The following is a 16,274-nucleotide window of genomic DNA, read 5'->3' on the forward strand; positions in this document are numbered from 1 at the left end:
AGTCACTGGAGAAATCAAATGGAGGAAATTAAAGCAGCAAATCAACAGCAGAAAGGTGAACGGAATGAAATGGCAAGTGATTTAACTCTGCATGGTCTCCTCTGGTCGTGGATATACCATACAAATTTCACCTCCCTTCCGGCCAGTACTTCTGAAGGATGACTAGAGGTGCCATAGCTACTTAATATGCATGCTATCAGTAGCAGTAATCTTAAAATATTTTTTTCATAAATGCCTGCATAGGACCTCATATCCCTATAGTGAAGTACACCAGCAAAAGCTAAATTGGTTTCCCTATAAAATGATTTCTAATGTGGTCATGTAACAGGAATTAGACAGTAAGAGCACCATGGCTGGGTGTATTTTTCCTTTTGAAACTAGTTACAAACCCATTTATTTAGGCCATAACCCTGCTGGACTGGTCCTGAAGCTAGTTACAAACTTTTTAAATCATTTTGACTTAAAAAGCCACAATCTTCAAACTAAGCTTTCGAAAACAGGAAGAGATTTTAATGTACTCATGCCCTCTTTTCATATTATGGCCTAGTGATTTGTGTACTCACCCAAGATCATCTCCCCTTTCTTTCTAACAAAGATTTGAGCTTACTTCTCTTGCAGAACACTGCCTCTATCAACATGACAAAGTTTATTCCAGGATGATCAATCTCCCTGCTTCTATCTCACCAGCCTCATACTCATCTTGGTGTGATGACTCTTCGGATAGCTCCCATGAAGTGGAATAGCGTTATAAAGAAGATTGAGAGTCGTTCACCACAGCATGCCCAGGAGCACCATGCCAGCAGCACTCTCCCAGGGCCTGCAGCCTCGGTTTCTTTTCTAATATCAAAGAAAATTGAACCCAAGCCTTACCAGATCTGATAAACAGACTACTTCCAAACTACCAGATGGATGAAGGTGCTTCTACAACTACAGTAATGATAATGTGTCGCTATTGAAAACCTGTTTTCAGGTTTTCAACCTTTTAAAACCCAGGCTTTAAACCAACTTGCATTAACCTTGGGATGCACATTCTCTTTTGACCATGGTTAATCACTTGGTCCTTAAAAAGCTCCGTCACCCAGCGCACCCCATGCTCAGCCTTGGGAGGTCAACTTTCAGCAGCTCACGTGGATCATCACCCTCCTCGATCTGCCAAGGGAGCTGTTTGTGTGATTCTCGCTTTAATATATTGCAATCTAGATGTGTCAGCCCAGCAAAACCTCCCGCTCAGATTGTTTAAGCCAGATAAAACACTGTTTAAAGAAGCACAGAAGGGCATCTCACACCTATTTTCCTTGAAAATATTTCAAAAACAAAACAGACCTTGCAGTAATCTGGAGAAATGTGGAACTGTTGTGACTTTGTGAATGACTAAAAATAGCATGTCATGGGAATTTCTTTTTTCTTTTTTCCCTGGTGTCTGGTGAAGAGAGAGAAAAGTAATCATAAATATAGTGTCCTATTTTACACATTTGATCTAGGAGATGGATGGTATTCAGCTGTGAGACCTAGTTGCAAAGTGTCAGAATCATATGCACAAGTTTTTATAAGATGCACAACAAAAACCTTAACCATATTTTAGGTCTTTTGGGTTTGTTTTTTTTTTTTTTTTTTTGTGATCTAAACTGCCTGTCATATAAACAAACAGCTTATTTTTTATCTTCTTTACAGAGAACAGTGAGCTTTTAGTTTTCAAATAATTCTACAGGGAAGTAGGTTTTCTGTGTAGTTTCTGTATTTGACTTTTTCAAGTTGACTCAGCCCTGAGATATGCAGAGGAAAGGTTTACGTGATGCTATTGTGAACTCTTCCCATTTAATATCCTCAGTGAAATCTTGCCCCTCTGAATTTAAAGGCAAGGAGCAAGGGAGATTTTTGCAGTGTGAGATTCCTTACCTCTTTCCAGGTTTCCCAGGTAGAGATATCCAGCAAGGTATGTTTCCCTTTGAATCTGTGGATGAAAAGTGGTTGAGGGCAGACTCTGCTCATGTCTGTGGCAACCTGCTTGCTGCTGCAGTTCTGTTTATTAGCTCTGCAGTGGGCACTTTACAGACGTCATGCAATGCCAGCTGAAGGTTACCACAGCAAARMARAAAAAAAAAAAAAAAAAAAAAAAAAGAGGACTACAAAGTCATCAACAGTTTATTTTGATTCAGCTGGAACGATCAACTTGCGCTTTTATCATACTTTGTGTTTGGCAAGGGTTAGAGTTTATCTGAGCTTCACAAGCTGCCAAACGCTGGGCAGATCCTGCCATTGTCTCGGTGAGCTCTGAACTGCATATTAACTGAAGATCTAAGGCTCAATATCAAACAATAGAAGCATAACCAAACACTGCAGATCTGGGATGCAAATGTCTCTGGAGCTAGATGGGAATCTTTGATTTAACAAAAGCATGGATCTGACCCTTTAAATGTTTCCTACGTTAATAAATATTTGAAAATTTGACAGTGTTTTGCTGCTAGTCACAGTCAAAAATGAATTTCTGGAGGTCAATCCAGCATACTAGCTTTGTGTTCGTATCCGAATGATATACATTAAGAACAATGCCACTTCCCAGGCTCCTGGAGACTATGTTCATTGTGGAGCTGGAGCACCTCACTTCTGCAAGGACTGTCTATCATGCACACAGCCACTTTCCTGCCTCACTGATGGTGGAGAAAAGGAAGAATAAGGATAGGGCCAGGGCAGGAACTGTCTATCTCAACCTCCCAGGAAGCATATGAGTGTTGGAAGGCGAAAAAAAGGCAACAAAAAGAAGAGACCTAAACCAGCAATGTGACTGCTGATTGAATAATCAAACAGATTTAGTCACATTGCAGTGCCTTAGGAGCACTTATCAGGCACAGAAAAGAATGCATCTCCTGGATATTCTTTAATATATGCACATGTATAAAATTGGAGGCATACAGAAGTGGCCATTTTTCCAATATGAGATATTAATAATCTGATGGATATTACAGAGAAAACCAGGAATAATGCCAGTGAATATAATAGGTTCAAATCCATATAAAAATAGGTCCGATAATGACTACAGTGTGTTTGAGTTGCAGAAATTGCTGTAAGATGTTTATATGGATTGGTTTCTTTTTTTACAGAAATATAGTGTGAGTCTGGGTCCACCTTTGCAGCTCAGTCTTTGTTTTATCACAGTTCTGATCTAAATCACAGAATTGCAGCATCTTTAGGTTTGACTACTCTCTTGTACGATTTTTTTCCCCAGGGAAATATGGTGAATTAAATCCCAGCCTCGCCAGCGTACAGAAAGCTGGCAACATTCACTATCATTGTGGCTAATCAAGTTGCCTGCTTTGGAAGCAGACTCACAAACTTAGGTTTTGGTAACTTAATTGCATTTTAGGTAGCTACATCACTTTCTGGATCTGACTCCAGCTGACTGTCATGTGTATGTTGTGTGCTACATACACATAGGGTAAGTGTTTTGTTGAGCATTCCCCATACACTCTTTTTTCATTTTATTTATAATGTAAAAGGCAAATAGTGTACTGATGTACAAGACTTCATAGTGTCATGTGATCAGTGATAATATACGTAGTTTTAATGGCCCTCCTTTTAACAGAGAATGGATTTCTCTGTTACGTTTCTCATAATTTTCACTATGCAGTGGTGTAATTTTAGATGTGATCCAAGATGTTAGGAATCAGATTTCCAAGTAGGAAGTAGCTTAAAGTACTAAGTATCAACCATAATTTTAGACTCTGAATGCTGTAAACTGTAGCCAGGAAAATTTGCATCCCAAACTTGGATATCATCCAGAGAAGATCCTCAGGCTCCTAGAACTTCTTACAGACTCTCCATAGCAACTTCCAGCTCTGCTTCATCCATACAGCTGCTTTCTTTTCTTGTGCCTGATACTTTAGGGATGCACTTACAGACACTTTTGGTAGATATATGGGACAACTGACTCTTAGGATTGCAAAGAAAGTATTGGTGAGATGAAAAACGTTAGGTCTCCATTTCCACATTTGGCACACATACTTAAGAGAAGTTTCTTAAGTTTCTTTTATTTCTTTTCTCATAGACATATAACCAATGCATTATAAAAAAAATGTCCTACAGCTGCTGGGGATGGAACAAAGAGGTCGTGGTTTTGAAGAGTCATTAGTTACCAAGTGTCTCCCCAATATAATTGTAAGCACACAATACATCGTTCTAGGATGCAGTAAGGAAAAAAAAAAAAAAAAAAAAAAAAAAAAAAAAGATAAATGAGATAAATTCAGTGCAATAAGATTTGTTCTACATATTATATTAAAAACTCCACATCTTTTTCAGATCAGTATAGCTGTGTGATTTGAAAGCTGTCTGTATTTCTCCTAATTCTTTGAAATGCTATGTTACTTGATGTTTACCTTTTTCACTAGCATTTAACACTGAATGTTGTAAATATATCGTATTTGGTGTTGTCAGTTGGGATGTTAAATTCTTTAAATACGAAAATGTGTGCAAGAGCACCATCTCCCAAGGAAAAAAGTCCCTGAGGTAAAAGATAATATTTGCGACTTATCTGCAACCTAAGAGGTGAATAACAATCCTCACCCTGCTTTAACAACAACAACAAAATAGAGTGCTTCCTGGGTAGTTCTTCCGAGATAAATTTTGACTTCAAAGAAAAGAGTGGCTCCATTTACAGAGCAGGTCATCAACAAGAGCTGTAGGGTGGAAGGAAATATAACAAGCAAGAAATATGGAAAATGGAAAGTTAATTTACTGAGATCCCCTTCATGATACACAAAGCTGAACCTTCACCTGTTCTCATTCTCTGGAGAATTTTGTAGCTGATTTCAACACTAATACTGAAACCTCAGTAAAAACAACAATGAAAAAGACTTGCAAGAATTATAGAAATTGTATCTTGAATGTTATTTTTTTCCAAAGGAAGTTATGCATAGTATAAAGTCAACTGAAATATATAGTTTAATTCTCCCACATATCTTTATTGATATATTGGTATGCACAGTACTTGGAATAGACTGTATTTAATCATTACTGGGTTTCTTTGTAAGTTCTTCATTCAGCCTTGAATTCATTCAATCTTGACTTTCCAGTCATGTAATTTGAAGGCAATTAGATGTGTCCTTGAACCCTCTCTTGAACTTGTCCAAATAAAGTAAACCATTTAGCCAATTCAGAGACAAAGGTTATATAGGGCCCTGCACACACATCCAGCATGAGCCCTGCTCTTCAGAAACTGATGCCCTTAGTGGGTTTGCTTCTACATGCATCCTAAATGTCCCTATCCCTTCGTGTACAGCCAAATAGCCTAGCTGTGATTTTTCAGAGGGCCACCCTTACCTACCTGTGCCACCAACAGCTGGGCACAAATGGAGTTTCCTCTGTCACACTAAGAACTCATCTGAAGAAGGGACCAGTCTGCTGGGCTAAATACCTGCTGCACTTTGCCCGCCTTCTGACAGCTGTTGGACAGAGAAATAAAGCAGTCACACATTTCTAAAAGCCCTCATTTGTCACCCGTTGACATACGGTACTGTTTATAATGCTTCCCTACCAAACTTACACACATGGACACAGAGCACTCTCTGTAGCTGGCGGTAACAGTTGTCATATTTTAAGTTTGTAGCAATTTGTCTGCCAGTATAGTGCATACTGTTTTCTCATCTTAGATCTAGAAGGTTAACAAATGTAGGCAGTCATTTCAAACTTAAATGAGGATGTAGAGGACTCCCCCAGTTCTTTTTGCAGCAACATATGCAGCAATGCAGCAACCCAACTTGCTCAGTCTATTGTATTTCCTCCCAAAGGAGAGCTCTGGCTGCTGAATACCCTGTATTTTCTGCATTCTCTATCATGCATACTGTGTAACATAGAGTTTGAACTCCTAGGCATAGTGCAATTCACTTTCTTATGCAAAAAAAAAAAAAAAAAAAAAAAAAAGACAGGACTGCTGCATTTCACATTAGAAACAGGGAGTTTTTAACTGCTGGAACTTCTAATGATTGATGAGAAGTTTGGCTTAGTTTCTGTTTGGAAAGAAGGGCTTTGAAATGGTGGATGAAATAGGAAGAGGAGAGACTCACATAATGGGCCCATCTCCCCTAATCTCCTCACCAAATAATACACAAGGAAGAAAAACAAGGAGTCCCTTGTAACCCTTGCAATGACAAGCGCCTTGTTTAATGTATTCAGTTACTTATTAGTAGACCAGTATAAATCTAGCAGAATAGTGTGCAAAGTCAGCGGGGGGTCTGAATCCTGATGTTTTTTTCCCACTGCTGAATAAATGATCCCAACCACCAGCTTCAGAAGCTCATCCTCATTAGTATGTATGAAAGGAGTGCAATAAGCACTGGGAGATTTATATTGTTCTATATTGAATTTATTTAATAGGAGACGGTGCCGATTTCTGGAGGAAGGAGCAATGTCCACAGATTCCTAGGCACCTTTCATTGTAATTAGTGATATAAATCTATCACAGCATGGAGACCTTAAAAAGTGCCTTCATCATTTTCTAATCCTACTGTTTTTCATTCACTAGACATTTTAGCAATCTGTATATTATAATATGCCACCATCATTAAGGTCACAGTAGAGTTTTCATTATAAGCCCCCAGCTTCCTAGGGTTTATAACTCTGCTGGAACATTTAAGGATAAGCATGTATGGCCAAGGAGTACTTTTTGCTGTTTTATACCATGTTAGAAGAAACAGCATTCTGACTATTTTTAAACTCTGAACAGGCCAAGGGGGAGAAAAAAAAAAGAGAGAGAAAAAAAGAGATATTAATACCATTAAATAGATAGATAGATAGATAGATAGATAGATAAACAAACAGCTATCTATTGGTGTCAGACACTACTCTGAAACCAAATAATGCAGGTTGAGACTGCAAGGTCTTGAGGGACTCACTGTGGGGCAGTTCCCAAAAGTGAAGAATGGGATATTCTTCCCATTAGTGTGAAGTAGACTGTGGAAAAAGGTGGCTTGTATATGTTTTATCTGATTAATCAGTGCTAAAACCTGGATTTGGACTTAAAAAACAGTATTTCACTAGCCTGAGGTCAGCTCCAGGTTGGCCACTGGTTCCAGTGAGACCAAGACCTGAACGAGGCTATGCAGCTTCACAACAGTTATTTCACTCTTCTTCATTTTCTGCCTTTACAGAGCATGAAGCATGGTCACAAACTGGTTAATGCAGTGGATTTTGTAATTTGGGGTGATATTCTAGCCCATTGAAGTCAGTGACAAAACTTCCAAAGAATTCTGCAAGGCAAATTCTCTGCCCCAAGTACTTCAGCCCATATCAAATATAGCTCATTTATAAATCTACTTTGGCCTTCATTCAAGTCAAAATCCAAATTAAAGATTACAGTAAAACACAGACCCAGGCAAAAACTTATACTCTTAAATCTAGAACTATTTAAATTGTATTTGTCTTTGATACGAGACATGAGTAGAAATTAAAAAGCACATCATTTTTCTGCTGGCTTTCTGTGAACACTAATGCATATTCCACACAGGACTGAATGTAAAATCCAAACATCCACAAGCAGTGACTGCCAAAAGGGAGTAACGTTGTCTTCAGGACAGCACAAGTAAAGAGCTAGTCACTGAAAATATTGCTATAAATGACACCCTTGGCAATAATATGTGAATTTATTTTTCAACTAATGGATTTTCATCACTGATAGCATGTAAGTGAAGACTGTAGCTTTTTTCATGCAAGTCTATGTTTTTCCCCACATTCTTTTTCACGGTACTTTACTGTTTCAGTATCTATGAGTATATTTATTTATCTATTAAACTTCCACCCATGCAATGATGATCACATCCTTAGGCACTGTTTGGTGAAATGGTTTAAGGGAAGGACAACAGTTTAACTTAGAGATCAAATCCATGTCCCGCAGCAATGGAGACCGCCCCATTTGACTCGTGGTGAGTCAAATAGGCTGTGAGCAGTCAGCTTCCATGTGGTCTCTTGCCCTCTGTGCTGGGTTAATGACAAATCTTCCAAGCTACTTTCACCCGCTTCCTACTGATTTTGCTTGTACTAGTATCAGGCACGGGGGAGTAACTGAAACTTACCTAAGCCAAGCAGGAATTTCTGGGCTGGGATTTACCTGGGCCAGTCACACATGGGAGAGGCTGCCTGGTTAATGAGTCCCAGGAATGAGCAAACACAGGAAGTCTCCTCTCTGGCTCCCTGGTAATAGCTTAGGCTTCGTTAGCAAGTGCTTTCCAGCTCTAATGATCGCCAGGAAACTCCAGACTGCAATCAGTCCAGAGGGAGGGGTAGCTAGCGGCAGTAACGCTGCTGTCATCTTCATCACCCTTGCACTGGCCAGAAGCAATCAATCAGCTCTGCAAGGCAAACAACGTCCAACACCACAGCCAGCTCCATGAGCTTCACTGGAGCTTCTTGTGCAGCGAAGCCCTAGTGAATTCGAGTATGAGTGGCGGAATAGTTCTCTGGAAAAATCTAGGCTACTGAATCTGAGTCTCCAGCGCTTTATTACTTTTCTTAGTATATTACAGTACAGGGAAAGTGAGAGAGAGCCCACTCCATCCCTTTTAGTTGCTCTAGTGCTGGAACCACCATCTGTTACTTTTACTCTTAGGAAGAGGAGTATGGACAAGCAGATAAAGGGAAATACTGAGTTCAGCTCTCTCTTTTCTGAAATAATACCTTTGAGTACTTCAAAACTACTAAAGCATACTCCAAAATTACAGAAAAGACCACATCGATTTCCCATGGCTTGTATCCCTTCAAGCCAAACCGTGCCACAAATGTTCATCTCCTCCCATGTTCTCCCTTGGAGAGGAGTCATTTTCTGCTCTTCCCCATGAGACATCTAGGATATTAGCTTTTCCTTCACGACAGCAGGTAGACAGAGACATAGGAGAGCAGTTTCCACTTATCCTGTTTTCAGCTTGCTCCCAGGTTTGATCTTACAGCCAAGAGGAGCCAAACTCCAACCAATCCGTTTCAGTCACCTGCTTGGTCACCTGGGGCGACAGCCTGACCCATGTCCTGTTATTTCCTGGCTAGCCTATGTCACTTTTTCCACACAGAATTAGATCCAAATAGTTCATCAGGCCGTGTGGGGAGGTGGCTGACACTAATGAAAACTGCTTTGCCAAAAGCAGGACCTGCTTTTTGCTGCCCAAATACTTTGTCATGTTTTTCAACACATTTTCAGACACTCTTCTGTATCTTAGCATACCATAATGTGTTTGACATTAATTTCTCCTTTAGTATGTAAAAATATTCATATTATCTAAGAGCAAGTACAAACCTATAGCAACTCAGTCTCTTCTTGTTGTTTTAATTCAACAATCTTGCAAGGTCAAAGGATAAAACCTGATTAGGAGATCATTTTCCATCAGCTGCTCATTTGTCAAGATTTAACCAATGCCATTTTTCCTACATGCCTGTGTTATATCTTGATAATCTTTTGCTTCACATAAAGACATTTACTCTCCCCTCTCTTTAATGCTCCTTCCCTCATTCTCTCTGGTTTCTCACCCTCTCCCCCACCATACACCCTCCTTCGCAAATTTTCTCAGCTGGAGCATTTCTCTTGTCTCTTTAATTTTGTCCAAGATGCTCTTTTTCCCTCTGTCCTTCTCCTTACTTTTCTTTTTGTGTGTGTGTGTCAGTTGCAGACCCTTTCTTTCTCCCACTGCCATCAATTTAAGAGTTTAAAAAAAAAAAGTCAGCTGTATGAGATTTAATGTTATGAATTAAAGTGTGTGTGTGTTGGGGAGGAGGATGGAATAATGCCTCTTTCTTTCAGCTACTGAAACCATTAAAGGTTTCTCTTTGGTAATATTGTATATTACCACTTACTGAGTGCTCCTAAGGGCTCAGTTCAACTGAAAGGACACTGAAAGCAAGGATTTTTACTTATTTAACTAACTACTTTTTATTTTTTTATATTGGATTTGCAATCAGTTTGATGTGTTTGTATTTAAAACATTTCTATTACAATATCGACTTCTTTCAGTGCTGTCTTTTCAATCACGATAATTTTACACTTTCTTTAGCTCCCCCATCTAGACTTGAAATGTTCATTGCTATTTTGGGAACCTCCATAATGGTTCACTTTGGACTATGTTCATCCACTATAAGAACATAGGCAAAGCCAAAATAAATCTACCCTTACTGCTCTTACTGCTTTCTTTAAGCTTTTGATTGATAACTTCTTTTTTTTTTTTTTTTTTTNTTTTTTTTTTTTTGAGGGGGAGAGTTCTGTTGAGAGCATAAACTGTATGAATTTGGCTTAATGTTCCAATCAAAATATCATTTGTATGCTTTCAGGGAGTCCCTCTATACCTCTTTCAGGGTCTATCAAAAAGCAGACAGAGTTAATGTAAAACCTTAGAATCGGTAGCTGGGAAATGTATTTTGTCCAGTTTGGTTCCTCGCTGTACTCAAAAAAGAAGCAACATCCAAGCACAATGCTGGAAAAACTAATCAGGAAAGAAAAAAAGGAATTTCTGAAACTGTAAATTAAAAATACAGAGCACAATATTTCAAATTGAACTACCATGAAGTTACTAACGAGTATACTTTCATTTTCTATATTAAAACTCTCAAGAACAACAAATTGAAAAATCTGTAAGAGTCTCTGTCTACAATTTCTGGTTAATTTTCCTCACAAAGAGAGACTCTAACTGGAAGAGACTAATGTGAAATCGTCAACATCTGAAGTGTGAAGAAAGTAAGCTTCCCTTTATAGAAAATCCAATAAAGTTCAATAGCAAATAATTTTTCTAGAGACTTAAAGAATTGCCTATGGAATTCAACAAATCAGTTATATTCCTCCTATGGAGCTCTGTAGAATAGTTAAAAATTACTGTGTACCTCCCTTCCCAGTGAAATCCTACAAAACAGATGGTCAGCAGGTGAAATCAATATGGATGCGTTGACTATAATAGGACTTAGCATGAATTTACACCAGAGGAGGATCTGGCCCATACGTGTTTAGAGTAATTTGATAATAAATCTCCATAAACTTCTGTTGGTTTTAACAACTGTTAAATTCTACAGTACTTTCCCATATTGATCGTCTGTGCTCAGTTGTTTTGTTTTGTTTTGTTCTTAACAGGGAACCACTCCCTTTACCATATGGTCCAGGCACTATCCACAGTACTCTCTGCTTATTTCACCGTCATGTAACACTCTCCTCTTCTGGGAACTAGATGACAGAGTGACATGTGAATGTTGCTCACAGTGCAACTTGAATTTTTGCTGATTTTTCTGGCACAACGCAGCACAAGCTGACCAGGGCAGCCTTTTGCATGAAACATCTGCTCCCCAGCCTTCCCTGGCTTCCGAAACTCTCCATAGCTGCAACAACCAACCAGCGTAGAATTGGCAAAAGGAGAATTCTTTCGGGTTCCAAAGAGGAGGCAAATCTGTCTGTGGAGTCTTTCTAGTGCATATTTTGAACTACTTTCCTTCATTTTAAATGCTTTGGGTTGCCCTGATGAGCTCGTGCTAGATGGACCTATGGTCATCTGTGGATCTTTGTGTTCTTTGCAAGATGTCTGAAAAAAGCAATGAGGAAAAGGGAAATCATACATGCTAGGTATGAATTCATGCCAGCAATGTAATAATGTGGCATCACTAGTAGTGCCCTTAGTTACAGAAGGGATTTTGCAGGCATTCATAAACCACTGAAAGTCACATCCACAGCAGAAACTCTCAGCCTACCCGCTCTTATTCTGATCTCATTTTATGTGTTCACATCAGTCTGTAAAATGTTTAGTGATCATAAATCCTCAACTATGCACCTGACTGCAGGACTTACTTGAGCAAAAGACTTACCTTGCACAAAGAGGCTGAGAATTGGGTCACTATTGTTTTTTAAGAGATATTTTTTTCTGTAGCTGTGTGTGCCCATGCTGATGAAAAGAAATGGTAGCTTTCAACATTTTCAGAGTACAGCTCAGTTTGGAGAATTCCTCTAAACTGATCAGCAGAAAGATCTTATTTTCTCTGTGTAGGAGTAATTACTTTGCCAGGCTTTCAATAATGTTGTCTTGACAAAAATCATATTTACACTTTGATGAGCTTTCTTCATTGCTGTAAGATTAAAGAAGTCAACACTTGTTTATATTAAGATGCCTCTGTGCTCAGCATTTTATTTTCATTTGCAGTAGCACAGATCCCCACTGGTAACAGCATCTCCTCTGTTGCCAGCATGGGATGGAGATAAAGGAGATACGACCCCTCCTAGGATTACAGGCTTCCGATGTCTCATGGATATCAAAATTATTTCATACCTTCCCTGGGGCAAAAGCCCTAGAGTTTCTCAGAGAGCTGTCAAAATCCTCAGCTCCACCACTCTCTTTTGTTGCTACTTGTCAATGTAAAACTTTGGAGCATTTCAAATCTGGGAAAGAGGGGCAAGAACAAACCAAGATGAACACAATATTAATGGTAGGTACAGAAAATCGCCCATGTAGCACAAATTAGTTGGTCACGGGAAGATAGCGAACAGGAATGTTCGATGCTGCAGGATCCCCACATCACCATAGTATGCCGCTCTTTGGAGACGTATTGAATGGGATGTGCCCCATTTACAGTCACATGGCTCCCGTAGGCACTTAGCGTGCAGCTCAGGATGGCAGCCAGCAATGAACAACCCATCCAAAAAGCCAGTAGCCCTTTGTGACAGCTTGAGAGAGGCTCGAGCACCATTCAGGCCACGTGTCCCACTACTCTTTGGTCAACGTTATTTTGTACAGGATGAGGTGGTGGGGTAGCGTTAATATTTTCATACAAAATCAAGTGAAATCTTTGACAAAGACAGACTAGTGAACTGCAGAACATCTCTGAGGCTTGGGTGGGTTTTTCAGATAAAGTGCTTAAAATCAGGAAAAGGGGGATTTTTTATGGGGCCAAGTGTATCAGAGGCCTGTGCCCAGTGGTGTCCCCCAGGGGTCAGTACTGGGCCCAGGGCTGTTCAATTTGTTCATCAGTGGCTTGGACAAGGGCACTGAGGGCACCCTGAGCAAGTCTGTGGATGTTGACCACTCCACCCCAAGCTGGGTGGAGTGGCTGACACTCCGGAGGGCTGTGCTGCTATCCAGAGGGACCTGGACAGGCTGGAGAGTTGGGCAGAGAGGAACCTCCTGAGGTTCAACAAGGACAAAGGCAGGGTCCTGCACCTGGGCAGGAATAACCCCAGGCACCAGTACAGATTAGGGGTCGACCTGCTGGAGAGCAGCTCCACGGAGAGGGACCTGGGAGTCCTGGTTGACACCAAGTTACCCATGAGGCAGCAGTGCCCTCGTGGCCAAGAAGGTCAATGGGCTCCTGGCTGCATCAGGAGGATGTTGGCAGCAGGTGGAGGGAGGGGATCCTGCCCCTCTGCTCAGCTCTGGAGAGGACGCACCTGGAGTATTGGGGGCAGTTCTGGGCTCCCCAGGACAAGACGGATGTGGAGCTTCTAGAGGGGGGGGGCAACAGCGGAGGGCAACAAAGATCATGAAGGGACTGGAGCATCTATGGAATGAGGAAAGACTAAGCGAGCTGAGCCTGTTTAGCCTGCAGAAGAGAAGATTGAGACGGGATCTGATCAGTATGTACCCATACCTGAGAGGAGAATGCAAAGAAATGGGGCCAAACTCTTCTCTGGTGACCAGTGACAGGAAAAGGGATAAGGGATACAAATGGAAACAGAGGAAGTTCCATCTCCATGTGAGGAAGCACTTCTTTCCTGTGAGGGTGACAGAGCCCTGGCACAGGCTGCCCAGGGAAGCTGTGGAGTCTCCTTCTCTGGAGATCTTCCAAACCTGCCTCGATGCCGCCCTGTGCCACATGCTTGAGCAGGGGTTCTGGACTAGATGATCTCTAGAGGTTCCTTCCAACCTCAACCATTCTGTGATCCTGTGATTTTTAAGCTATGGAGATACATGCAACTTTGCAGATTGAGCCTAATAAGTTAAGAACAGAGGGAATGGTAAGGGAATGAAGAACAGGAGAGGCAAGTCTGACAGACGGTTAAATGGAAAAAAAAAAAAAAAAAAAAAAAGGGGTTCTACTGTGTCTTTTGAAAGAAGAAATTAGTCAATGGGGGGTCTGGAAATGAAACATGGAAAGAATGGAAAGTAAGTGAATGGAAAACACTTTTGTGAAAGGCCCAGAATAATAAGTTCTTGCAATTGATGCCACATCGAATACTGATATGTGAAAAATAAATTATTTTTGGACTTTCTGCTTCTTACAAAGCTTCTATAATACAAAAATCTGGTCTGTATTTTTCAAAGCCCTAGATATAGGGGAAAAATATCTCTGTCAAAGAGTCTTCCTGACTAATGAAGAAACGCAAGTGTAAGATAAACTGCTCTGCCGTTAACCGTTTCAGAAATATTTGTGATGTGAAGCACATAGTGCAGGCCAATCTAGATTTGCTTACAATTCAAACCCACAACAAAGTCAGCGGAAGATTTGAACACCTCAAAATGTACGTAGCAATTGACTATAATGTAATGATTTAATGTCAGCATTTGGTGTTCTTGAGTGGATGTTGCCCGCAAACTCAGGCTGTGTTTTGTCTCTGCTCTTGTTTCCTGTCAGAGAAGTAGCATGAGATTATCTGGTGCCTCTTTGGGGAAACAGGGTTAGGGCTCCTGGCAAATCAAGCTCCATTCATCTGGTTTACCCCCCTGCCACTTGGTTTGGTACCCAGGAATTATTTGTACTCATTGAGTTTCTCTAATTGCTTTCAGATCTAGGGTGAGTTTGTTTAGCTAAAATTTATCTGTCCTCAGCAATTATTCTGTTTGGTGCAGAACTCTCTTCTGTTTTAGATTTGCAGGGAAAGAAAGCAAACATACATTAAGTCGCAGTTCCTTTGGTTAGAAAATTACCCTAAATATACAGTCAGTATAAATTGTCTGAAGTAAAAAAAAAAAAAAAAAAATCCTTAATACTGAAATACCAAAAATGCTTTCTCTTGTAATCTAATGACTAGAAATTAAATGAATAGGCAAGTAACTTTAGATCCCAAATCAAATCAAGTTCTGAAACCAAACCGATTTCTGAGAGTCCTTTCATTATATGAAAATAAATGGCAGGGCGGGGGGTAAATAAAAGAGCTGTCATAAACAAGCAATTATTTTATTTTTCGTGCCACCATTCTTGGCCTGATAGCACATCCCTCCCGCCCCGGGTGCAGCCAGAGTTCCACTTATCCAGCTTGAAATATATGTAAATAATCAGGGCAATCGCGCTGCTAAATGGATGCTGAGGGGATCGGCTATGCTGACGCCGAAGTAACTAGAGCCTCTCCCCGTGGTGCGGCTCGGAGGAGACCCAGAGCACAGAAATCGCGGTTAAAACTCGTCCCCCGTTTGCAGCTCGTCGCTGTCACCGCGTTGCCGCGGGGCGGGGCGGGGCGGCGCGGGGGCCGTTAACGGCCGCTCGCGGCCGTTAACGGCCCCCGCGCCGCCCCGCCCCGCGCTCCTTCAACGGCGCTGCCGGCGGATTAACGGCGCGGGGCCGGGGAGGAGGGGGATTAAATTTACTGGCGGAGCGGCTGGCTCCGAGGCAGGGTGGGATTAAGGCAGCGAGCTATGGAGGCGGGACCCGAGGGGAGGAGGAAAGGAGCGGAGCGGGGCAGACGGCGGCGCCCCGCCGCTGCGGCCGCTTCCCCAGGGGGACGCGGCATGGCTGCCCCGGCGCCCCGGATTAGCGCGCCGCGCGGCAATGCGATTAGCGGGCTGCACAATATAATCTTTCTTTCTCTTCATTGTGCGTATAAAACGCGAGCTCCGTGCGCGCGGGACGGCCGGGCGCTGCGCTGCGGAGCGCGGCCCGGCCCCCGCCACGCCTCCGCGGGTGCCCCGAGGACGGTCCCGCCGCGGGCAGAGTGCCGCTCGCCGCTGCCGCCCAGAGCTGCCTCCCTCTCGGCGCAGCCATCGCGAGCGTTTCAAGCACCAGAGCCCATGGCCGCCTCGGCGCTAGGGCCGGCGGGGCCACCCGCGGCTCCCGCACCCTGCAGAGGTGCAGGGAGGCGCGCAGCTCCCGCAAGTCTCCGCAGCCGGGAGGCGCGGGGCGGAAAGAGCTCCTCCCCTCGCACGCGTTTGCACCTGCTCGAAATAAACCCTTAAAAATAGCCGCGTGGCCGCAGCTCCCCGGGGGGCGCCAGGGGGTTGGTGGCAGCACGTTGCTGAAAATACATAAATAAATGCACGAATAAATAAAAGCATTTCGGTGCAAAGCCTCCCCTCGCCCGTGCCCGGCGGCGCCCACGCGGAGCGGCCCGCGCCGCGTCCCCCCTCGGC

Source organism: Nothoprocta perdicaria, unplaced genomic scaffold (genome assembly GCF_003342845.1).
Source record: "Nothoprocta perdicaria isolate Ctin4 unplaced genomic scaffold, notPer1 scaffold_92, whole genome shotgun sequence".
In the NCBI taxonomy this organism is placed as follows: Eukaryota; Metazoa; Chordata; class Aves; order Tinamiformes; family Tinamidae; genus Nothoprocta; species Nothoprocta perdicaria.